The sequence below is a fragment of the Callospermophilus lateralis genome, unplaced genomic scaffold, assembly GCF_048772815.1.
Source record: "Callospermophilus lateralis isolate mCalLat2 unplaced genomic scaffold, mCalLat2.hap1 Scaffold_116, whole genome shotgun sequence".
Classification (NCBI taxonomy): domain Eukaryota; kingdom Metazoa; phylum Chordata; class Mammalia; order Rodentia; family Sciuridae; genus Callospermophilus; species Callospermophilus lateralis.
Genome location: NW_027511893.1, coordinates 1087353 through 1098401, shown reverse-complemented (window position 1 = coordinate 1098401; position 11049 = coordinate 1087353). Strand labels below are relative to the sequence as shown.

The window sequence follows — 11049 nt, the reverse complement described above, 5'->3', positions numbered from 1 at the left end:
TCCCTGACTTATTTGTTCAATAACATAAAAAATATTTAGAGATGTATTGTACATCTAGCCTATGTTATTTGATATGTATTTTTTTCATTGGCCAAGAAAGAATCACTAGAATGTAATAAAAATCTAAGAAACTGTAATGAATTGCTCTTTCTCTATTTAATTTAATAGTTGTTTTTCCCTTTGAAAATATTCATAGAAATAGAAGCTGGTATTTTATCTACAACTGAGAGTTTAAATGATTTGGTGACTTTTTAAAACCAATTTCCACACACCACTACAGTATAAAACAAAACCAATATTTATTTTAATGTGGAATTTTAGCCCTGAGGCCTCCCTTTATAAAGAGGAATTTTTTTCCATTTCTTTTTTAAAATTTTATTTTTTTGGAAAAAACTAATATATTAATTAACATTCTTTAATATGAACTGATGTTACGATCAAACATTGCTTTTCAAATTCATGGGTTACATATTTAATTTGATATTATTATATTTATTTCAATTTTCTGAAAGGGTAGGAAAAGCAAATATGTCTTGGCATACAGTTTTAAAAAGAAACACCTTTGAATTATAAGAAGATGGAGATCAGAGTTTCCTTTTTGTCTCAAAAGGAATGAGAAGAGTCAGCAGGGTGCTATTGCTCCTTGAAGATGTCTTTGTTTATTCCTCTTTATCACTGAATCCTGCAACCACATCACAGCAGAGTGTAGGGTACACCACTTTAAATGATAAGAGTTTCAATAGACACTTTAGTGGAATTAAGAAAAATCTAACACTCTTCCACCGTGATGCCACATAGCTATCTTCGTTGTAGGTTGTCATGTCAGTAAATTGTATTTAATAGGCCTGAGCTTGTCTCAGCGTGTTTCTGAAATAACAAAACAAAACAAAGCAAGTACATATTATAGGATTTATCTTGTGACAACAGAATAAACCAAAACTGACAGTGTGATAAATACAGCCACTTGCTAGAAACCAGATCATCAAAAGAATCCTGCATTATAAAGCCTGTGTGTGTGCGCGCATTGATGTCTACTTGTGTTGCTCCTGTTAAAAAATCTCTCCTCCTCTGCACCTAGCCTCTGCCTCTCCCTAAGTGACTTTGTCGGGGTTGTAGCTCTCTTGTTCACGGAACATGTCAGCAAGGACCTTGAAGCCCGCTCCCCAGTCTGCCGGGTAGTCGTAGTCCTGGTCAGCATCAGTGGCCAGCGAGTCAATGGAGCTGAGCGACCTGGCTAGCGACCCTGCGCCCTCGTAGGCGAAGGTGGCCAGCGAGTCATAGGGCGGGGCAGCAGGGTCCAGGTCGTGCTCCTGCAGCCTCTGATGGATGAAGTCCCTGATGTCCGTGCTGTCTTCCACCGGGGGCCTCTGGCGGGGCAGGCAAAGTGAGTCTGGCTTGATATCCCTGCGGATTTTGTTTTCTTCGACTGCTGTCGGGTTTCTCAGCGCCCCATGTCGAAGGCCTGCGGGTCCTCCTCTCCACCTCCTTCGTTGTCATAGTGAATAACGTTGTCTCTTATGTCTTCCTTGGAGGTCATCAAGGTATCCTTCTTCCTCTGCCTGCGCAATGCGATGTACAGCACAACTATGGCTGAGAGGAGACAAATTGCAATTGGGGAAAAGAAGGCAGATGAGTCATTTATCATTCCAAGAAAGTTAAAATTGATCAAGGCATGCTGTTTCCAATCTTAGATTAAAAACACTACAATCAATAGGAGCACGTATGTGTTTATGTTTTTCTCATTGTCTGAAGTCAACAACTTTATTTGGAAATGATAACAAGAAACCACAGAACAGTTATTCAAAATATCATTTTTGCCCTTATATTTCCATATTTTAGATTTCAGTTTGACAAAAATGCCGGGGTGGGTGGGGGTGGGGATGTTCTAACCATACAGAGTTTTAGGAATTGATACCAAAAAAAAAAAAAAAAAAACTTAAATATCATCATCATCTGCAAGATGTAATTATCATGGTTAATTTCCAAATTGTAGTATTCTCATTTGGAAATTGGAAATTTGTGTTTTTAATAAAATTAATAATTTTTTGAGGTAATCAATTAAAAATAATTAGGGGAGCAAAATCCTTTTGATTTACAATGGAAGAGTCTGGAAGACTCTTGTCATAAAACTAGAGAGTAGAGAAGAATACATCATGATGAAAGTAGGTTATTTCACTTTCTCCAAAATTAGAGTCAGGGCATTGGAAGAAGGGAGGGAACCTAGGGAGGACTTCTGTACACTGAGACTTTGAGAGAAGTTTAGCAGCTCTGCACTTTCCCTATGACTTAGAGAATCCCCAAACCTAAGAGACTGTTGTTTGATTGCTTGGGGAGTATGTGAGAGACTGAAAGCCTCATAGAGAATTCCTGAATGCAAACTGGTTTAGGAGTCATCATGGCAGTAAAGCAGACTATTATAGACTTCCCTGAAGTCCACCTAAAAGAAAATCAAGTAACACTGAATTCTTGGGCTTCCCATCAACTCACAAAGGAAATGAAAATGGCAGACCTAGTGAAGTCTGTGATTGGTTACAGAAGTCAAAGAATAGTGGATATTTAAGCAGACACCATGGAAAGATGAAGAGTGCCAATATTCACTACTCTGTTCGAGTGAATTCACAGCCTCTAGAATAGCACAGGTATTTTGCAGGCATTAGGAAGCATAGAATGAAGGAGTGCATGGTAGATTTCAGGGCTTTGTAATGATGAGCAGACATGTTACTTGCTACCCTGTTTCAAGGTAGCAATACAAATAGACCAATACACTCCCAATGTGCCTTCTCATTTTAATCAATTAAAAATAATTAGGGGAGCAAAATCCTTTTTACTTATGTTGGAAGAGTTTGGAAGACTCTTGTCATAGAACTATAGAGTTCTTTCATCATGATGAAACTCGGTTTTTTCTCCCCAGGCAATCAAACAAGTCTCCTAGGTTTTGGGATTCCCTAAGTCATAGGGAAAGTGCAGAGCTGCTAAATTGCTATGGAATTACTCTGGCATTCCAGCAGTCACAAGACAAATGAGCAGAATGAGAAAGGAACACTTGATTTGAACTTAAACCTAATTGATTATGTTCAATTCCAGATGTTAGAATTTTTTTGAATGTGCTCTTTTAAGTTTTATATCAACAGCACAAATAGATACTAATAATTATTTATTATAAATTATAAGGACATAATATTTCATTATGCTTATGAAAGTTATTTAGATGTAATTAATAATACACATGTAAATTGGACTACAACTTTATCATTCAAGACAGCATGAACATTTGACTCAAGGCATGTTCTCACAAGGTATCATCGAATTTCTTACTCCATGTTCTACCTTCTACAAGTGGTTTAACAGTTTTGCTTTCTATCCTATAGTTACTAGAAAGTGTTCATTTTTTTCAGAATATTTTTTCCTGAATGGAAAATATGCATATACAAACTTATCCCACAGTGCCCAGCAGTGTTTCTGTTGTAATTTGATTTTAAAGAAGTGATGCAAAATTGAAATCTTTCTGTACTAGTGTGAATATGGCAATAAATTAGAAAGTGAAATAGAAAAGTTGAACAGTTGATGGGAGAGGCAAAGCCCTGAAATTGGTTGACAGTCACTATCACAGAGATGGTGAACACATTTTACTTCAGTCCTTTTCCTTTGTTGTGTGCCTAGATATTTTAGTCAGTTTTCTTCAGAGTAGGAATAGTTAAAATTTTGATGTGAGGGGATGTGGGAAAATTGGAAGAAGAATTGCTTCTGAAAGGCAGTTTTAACTGAAGAAAATAAAATTTGGGGATTCCTTTATATTCTATTTTTTTACTGCCCTTTTCTTTCTTCTCTTTTCAGAATTTGAGAGCTTTTGTTCACCTAGTACATTTCTTAGAAGACTATAGGATCTTTTATTCAATTGTAGTAATTACTAGAATATAAAATGAATTGAGAAATTGTTGCCAAAAAATAGATATTTTTAGAGAGAATCTCATTTTGCAAAGGCCACAAACTTGAAAATCCAGTTTTATATTTTAAATTATGTGACTTATGAGGGATTAAATAAAAATATATCTCATAAAATATTGTAATATAGATAAATTATAACAAGAAGTGACAGCTCACTGAACAAAAATCTATTTACATGGTAAACTGAGAGGGAGAGCATGCCCGCTCAAGAAAGAGAGAGAGAGACAGACAGAGATAGAGACATAGGAGTGTGTGAGAGAGAACTTTATTAATGTTAAAACTAACCTAAAAGTATAACGATACATAGTAGGATTGCAATTAAAGTGCCAGTGCTCAATCCAACAGGCAGAAAAATTGCTTCCACATTACAAGACAGGATGGTACCGTCAGAGTCACACCTACAAACACGAATAGTCATTGTGTTTGTACTGCTCTGGACAGGGTAGCTGCTGTCTTCTATTACAACAGGGAGGAAATACAACTCTTACTGTCTGCTGCTGTATCCATTTCTTCTGGTTTCAATTCCAGCTGTGTTGTCTACAAAACAGGACATTCAGATAACATGGTTACTGTGAGTTTCACTTCAATTCTTTAAGTTGGTATCCACTAAGTATAAGAAGACCTTTTTGAATTGGTAAAATGCAACCTTATATTAGTTATGTCATATATCATCATGAAAGCTGCCAGAAAAATAATCCTTAAAGAAGGAGGAAACACTAATCTTGTCTGCTGCAAGAATTAGCTTTCGTATTTGAAAAAAAATACAGAATGTTTTATGAGAAAAGAAGTCGTTGGGTTACTCTTTTTTCTTTTCTTATATGAAAATGTCATTGAGGAAAAGAATATTTCCACACATATTAGCATAACAAAAAAATTAAAGCATTAATCTGTTGAATATCTTATATAAGAATCTATTCTTTAAAATTCATTAAAAATCTATTGACGGAGGCTATGGTTGTAGCTCAGTGGTGGAGTTCTTGCTTGCCTAGCATGTGAGGCATTGGGTTCTATTTCAGAACCACATTAAAAAAAATAATTAATTAATTAAAGGTATTGTGTCCATCTGCAGCTAAAAAGAATATTTTTTAAAAAATCTATTGACTCTTTCAGATTAAACTTGTGATTTTTCCTGTGTTTTACATGGATCATTTATACATAAACAAATAAACATGTTTATATACGGACCCCCCATATTCACACATTCCATAGCCATGGATTGAAAATTTGAGAAAACAAGCAATGGAAAAAAATTTCCATTGCTATACATAAAGAGTAAAATTGACTGTTTATTTTTGTATCATTTACATTGTGTTAGGTATAATAAGTAACATAGAGATGATTTGAATTTTTCAGAAGGCTGTGCACAGATTATGTGTAAATACTATGAAATGCTTTATAAGAAATTTGTATTTCTGAAAACTTTGGATTCTATGGGTGTTAGGGTCCTGGAATTAATCCTTATACCAACAGACACCTGCAGGTATGAGTGTGTGTGTGTGTGTGTGTGTGTGTGTGTGTGTGTGTGTATGCATGTGTAGGTATTTAAATGCTTTCACTCTTGCACATTAGATAAAAAAAGAGAGATGGAAAAATACATTCCAATTATAAATGTAAAAATACATAACAATTTGTGAAAATCATGAACTATTACCACTTTAATGTAATTACAAAGGAAAATCATTTTAACTTGAAGAAAATTAATAGTAGTGATATTTGAAGAAACAAAAGACACCAAAATTCCATTTCATATAAATTTAATTAATGTTTCAATTGAAAATATTATTTTGCATTCATTTGCTCTTTTCTTATATGTTTCTATTCATGAAAGCATAAATTTTAGTTTATTTGAAAACTCTTCATTATTATTTCCAATAAACTCCCCCCAAATGTTTTATTTTTAGAAATAAATTGACATGTAGTTTATTATTTATCAATATATTAACATTCATAATTCCCACTTGAAAATAGATTTAAAAAATTAGAAAAATATATTACTCAATAAAATATAAGTCTGTTAAAAATGTTATCACTTCCATTATGTTACATTGTACTGTTTGTAGATACTCAATGGAGCCAACAGAAGTTACTGAAAAATGGAGTACCTTGATGAACAAAGTATACATGTGATAAGATCAGGGTTTGTTTTGGTAAGATTACTTTGTTATTATTACAGACATAACACTTTAAAATTAAGAAACAAAACTTTAAAATGCCAGGTGTCTACTAGGATACTCCCAATCAAATTTACGTGTCAAATGATTGTGGGGACAATAAGGATAGAAAAGTGGAGACTAGTCGAAGCAATTCTAAAATCTTCAGCACTTGATGTTTTTCTACATGAATCTGAGGAAAAGGAACAAAGATTAAGTGTTGTAACCTGAGTGAAAATAATTAATAGGTTTATTTGTGTAGCAGTACTGAGGATTGAACTCAGGAATGTTCTACCTCCCAGCTACTTCCCCAGCCTTTTATGTTTTTATTTTGACACGGGTCTCGTTAGTTTGCAGAACCTCAAACTTGTGATCTTTCTGTCTCATCCTCTTGAACAATTGGAATTACAGAAATGCACCACAGTGTCTAGAATCTTTTGGGATATTTAAAATATTTATTTTCAGTTTATTATTTTTTGAAAATAGATTGCATGAAAATTGTACATTGTCAATAGTGAGAAAAAAAAAGATACAGTAAACCTCATTTCCCCACTTAAAACATTTTCTGTACCCTAAAAAGTGAACAAATATAGCTTGCAGTAAAGAAGAGCAATAATTGACATTAAATTCTGTAGCAGGTATATGTGCAGTCTATAAGCCAACACTGCTCCTGAGACCAGAGGGTCTGGTCCATATTATCATGATTATCTTGGTCTTCCAACAAAGATGGATTAGGGAGGCATAGCAGATACTCAGAGTGAGTAAGTGATATGAGCGTCAATCTTATGATCTGGAAATCTTATTTGTCTGCATTATATTCATGAATTAAACCAAGGGCATCCTGCATTGGGCTCTATGAATTCTTTCTCCATCCTCTTGTCTTCATCTTCACAGCCAGTCTCACACGATAATGCAAAGGTGCCAGGACTAATCTTTTCTCCCTCTCATGTCTTTTCCATATTACATAAGACTGATCTTCCCAAAATGAAAATCTGAACATGTTATACTGTTGCATAAACTTTTCAATGACTTATAAAATTACTCTATTTGAATTACTATACCTTTAGCTTATTTATAAATAGTGTGAACATAATGACCTGATTTGTTTTGGACAGCTCTATTTTAGATGGGTTGCTCTAACTGAAAACTATAAATATTGTCTACTTCTGTTCTCAGAAGTGTTACCATTTTCATGATAAAACATGTGGTTGTTTTATTCATAAAATCCTTCAACTTTAGGGTGCTGTTTCATGTACAGCTGTTCTTCAGTCATTCTCACTCAACTTTCTTTGGTGACAATACATGGGTACTCCAATTTCTTTCTCTAATTATTTAAAGCAAACCCAGTTTTCTCAAAACATCCTTGGGCGTCTACCAATAATCACCATCATTATCGTCCCATTATAATTTAAGTACTTAGTTCTAGAAACAGAATTTATTAAAACTTTAGCTTCTCACTACCCAATATTATAAAAATTGGCATTTTAATTCTTATTTTTTAGCATATAGAAATTTTGAAGCCAGGAGCAGTGTGGCACATGCCTGTAATCCCAGTGGCTCAGGAGGCTGAGACAGGGGGATTACAAGTTCAAAGCCAGCCGCAGCAAAGGCAAGGCTCAAAACAACACAGTAAGAACCTGTATCTAAATAAAATATTAAATAAGGTTGGGGATGTGGCTTAGTGGTCGAGTGCCCCTGAAATTTAAACTCCAGTGGTCACTTTATTTATAAAATCAAAAAAAAAAAAATTAAGAGATAAAAATGTCAAAGCAAAAAACAAAAACAAACAAAAAGGCAAAAAGCAAAACTATAATTTGCAATTACTTAATAGAGAACACATAAACCTTAATATAGACAGTTCCCAACTTCATGGTTAAATATTTTTAGTCCATATGTTGTATGAAAGCATACCCATAGTATGAAATTGTTACCCTTTTCATTTTTAGTATGATATTTAAAAATTGCATAATATATTCCAAACTTTATTCTAATATAGACAATCTGTTAGATGATTTTGACCAACTGCAGATTAACAAACTGTTCTAAACACATTTAAGATAGGATATGCTAATCCCTGATGTTTAGTAGGGTAGGTATATGATATGCAATGTCAATTTAGTATATTTTCAACTTTACGATGAGTTTATGGAGACATAATCCTATCATACTTTGAGAAGCATCTGAAATCCAGTATTCTTTATGTTTTTTGTAGTGGATATAATAGTGTCACATGCAATAGTAATAGCAGAAGTAGTAGCAATCTTGGCCAGAATAGTTGTAGAAAGTAAGTGTAAACATGGTATATGAGGGGATAACTAAAATTATAGTGGCAGTAATATATTATAACCACTATGTTTTATACTTTGTATACATGAATTTAATACAAGTAGGGTGAAGTTCTCATCGTTTAGTACAATTTTCTGAGCGTCAACCATTTTGGTATGGCCTGGGAATCATTCTGATTACAATATCTACATTAGTAACCAGTGCTATACTGAGTGTTATTAAAATAAAACAGATACTATAGAGTTACCTATTTGTATGTACAAGAAATATGCATGGGAGCCAAAGGATATATTTGATAGGGACAACTTTCAATTTGTCTGGTAGCTTTTTACATGCATGGCTCATTAAGAGACATTCCTTTGTATGGTGGAAATACATTGGCCTTCTAGATAGATCCATATAGATTAAATATTTAACTTATTACTATTTAGGCAATGTTGGATTTCTCATATGTGGATTTCTTTATTTTACAAAATTGAATGCTTTTAGGAAAAGTATTGATTCCTCTATGTGTGCCCTTTGAAAAAGCTACTTGAAAAAGGTAAATCTTTAAGTGTTTATAATTACTTCTGAAGTCACGGACTGTAAAATTTGGTTTGATGGCAGCCTCAGGGGATAATCTAAAGGAGAACTGCTGCCCAGCAGGTGAAAGATCTCGATCTGCAGCACTGACTATCTGAATTATCTGAAACAAAGTTAAGATTAAACTTGAAGTCAATCAGTTTTGAAAGGAACTTTACATAACAGGTTTATAAATCCATTTAATAAAGTATGCTACAGAAATTATACTTTTTGAATTCATTTTAACAGGCCAATTACTCACACATAATTTTTTAAACAATTTTCTAAATGTTTACAGGTTTTAATAGCAGGCTCAATTATAGGACACAGGTTAATTCTAAATCAATATATGTGAAACTGAAAAGCTTAACAGCATTGAAAATTCTCACTAATAAGCAAAATGAAATTAAAATGTACTTGTTTGCATTTTAAATTAGATGAATTAAATTCTTTCCAGCCTAAACATGAAGCTGCTTACTGGAAACAAAATATTTGATTATCTAAAAGTGCTAGAAATAGCAAAATTTTAGAACTGTTGTTTGTTAGAATGAGTTTTATTTTCATGTATAACACAATGGGAAACAAAGAAAGAATGTGTATATTGTTTCTGTTGTTACGTTAATTTTCCTTCATTGGTTAGGAACAAAAATATGTTTTTATAGATTTCCATAATAAGCATTACAATCCCTATTTCAAAAAATGTTCTTTGTCACCAAAAGTAGCACATAGTCTAGTTAAATTCCTGATATTTCAGTGAGATGCTCTTAAATTTGAAAATAATCAAAAAGTAATTTCTCAGAGCCAAACTATTACATTCATAATTCACTACATAGATAAGCAAGTTACAATGGCTTTAAGTGATTAGACAGTCAGCTCAGTGGTAGAGTGCTTACTTAGCATGCACAAGAATATGGATTCCATTCCACCAAAAACAAAACAAAACAAAACAAAATCAGAATGGCTTCCAGGCACTTTTGAATCAACATATCCAATAGCTGTGTTCCAGAAAGACTAATTTCAGGAAGCATGTGTGGGAAAAGACAAAGGATGTGTGCTGATCAGAGGATCATGCTTTTGAACTAAATTTCAATCTGGCAGATGAAGACGTTATATTCAATTATGGTAACCTGCCATAATTGTGAAAAATATTCATCATATGGCTGATGCTATTAAACTGATGCTTTTGATTTTTGTTTTATTTCTGGTTTTTATTCCTGGTTAAATCCAGTCTCCGGAATACAATTTACCTTCCCATATGTTTGGGCACACAGAGAGATACCTAAATAATGGATAGATGAATCACAGTTGTTATTGGCATTTATGTATCAGTGCAGCATTAGTAACAAAATTAGGGATTTTGGATTCTGGATTTGAAATTTTAATTTCTTACCATAGTGCAAACTCTTTGCACAGAATTTATTTTCCTTGTATAATTGTCATAAATGAGACTTTTATAATTCATCATTAGACAATGGAATATGATAATTTAGAAAGAATCTTGATACATATCCTGAAAAATTAACTTTTTTGACTCAGACCAATGTACTCCAATCATAGAATTTCACCCCTAAAAGTTCTGTACATTACTTAGGGACCAATATTTGATTGTCAATTTTTATTTTGTTTTCTTAATGTTGTTAGCTAGTGCCACTATTAAATTAAAAAATATTTAACAACAAAATATCAAGAACATATTTTTGAAGAAAGAAAATCATCTTAGGACAGCATATAGAAACTATTAAAGACATTCATTTATCTGGAAACGTTATTTGGATAGCACTGCCCTGAAGAAAATAACTCTCACATAAATTTTCACAGGTTTACATAAGACCAACTTATTCCCTACTATTTCTCTCCTTTTTAGAAAAGTACACACACACACACACACACACACACACACACACACATATATATATATATATATATATATATATATATATATATATATATACCCATATATGTATTTTATATATATTCAAGAATAATCCAGAAGAGAGAGCTATTTGCTATGCATGGTTTGTAGGCCAGGGGCACTATAGTCGGGTACCCAAAGCAGAAAAGGCAATATATCACACACCCTGCAAACTCAAGGGACATTTCAGCACTG

General features: G+C 33.2%; 1 pseudogene; it reads right to left on the bottom strand.

The window, feature by feature from the left end:
- Nucleotides 1-1010: 1010 nt before the first annotated feature.
- LOC143386500 (cadherin-12-like) overlaps nucleotides 1011-11049 on the bottom strand; it is a 75841-nt pseudogene continuing 65802 nt past the window's right edge.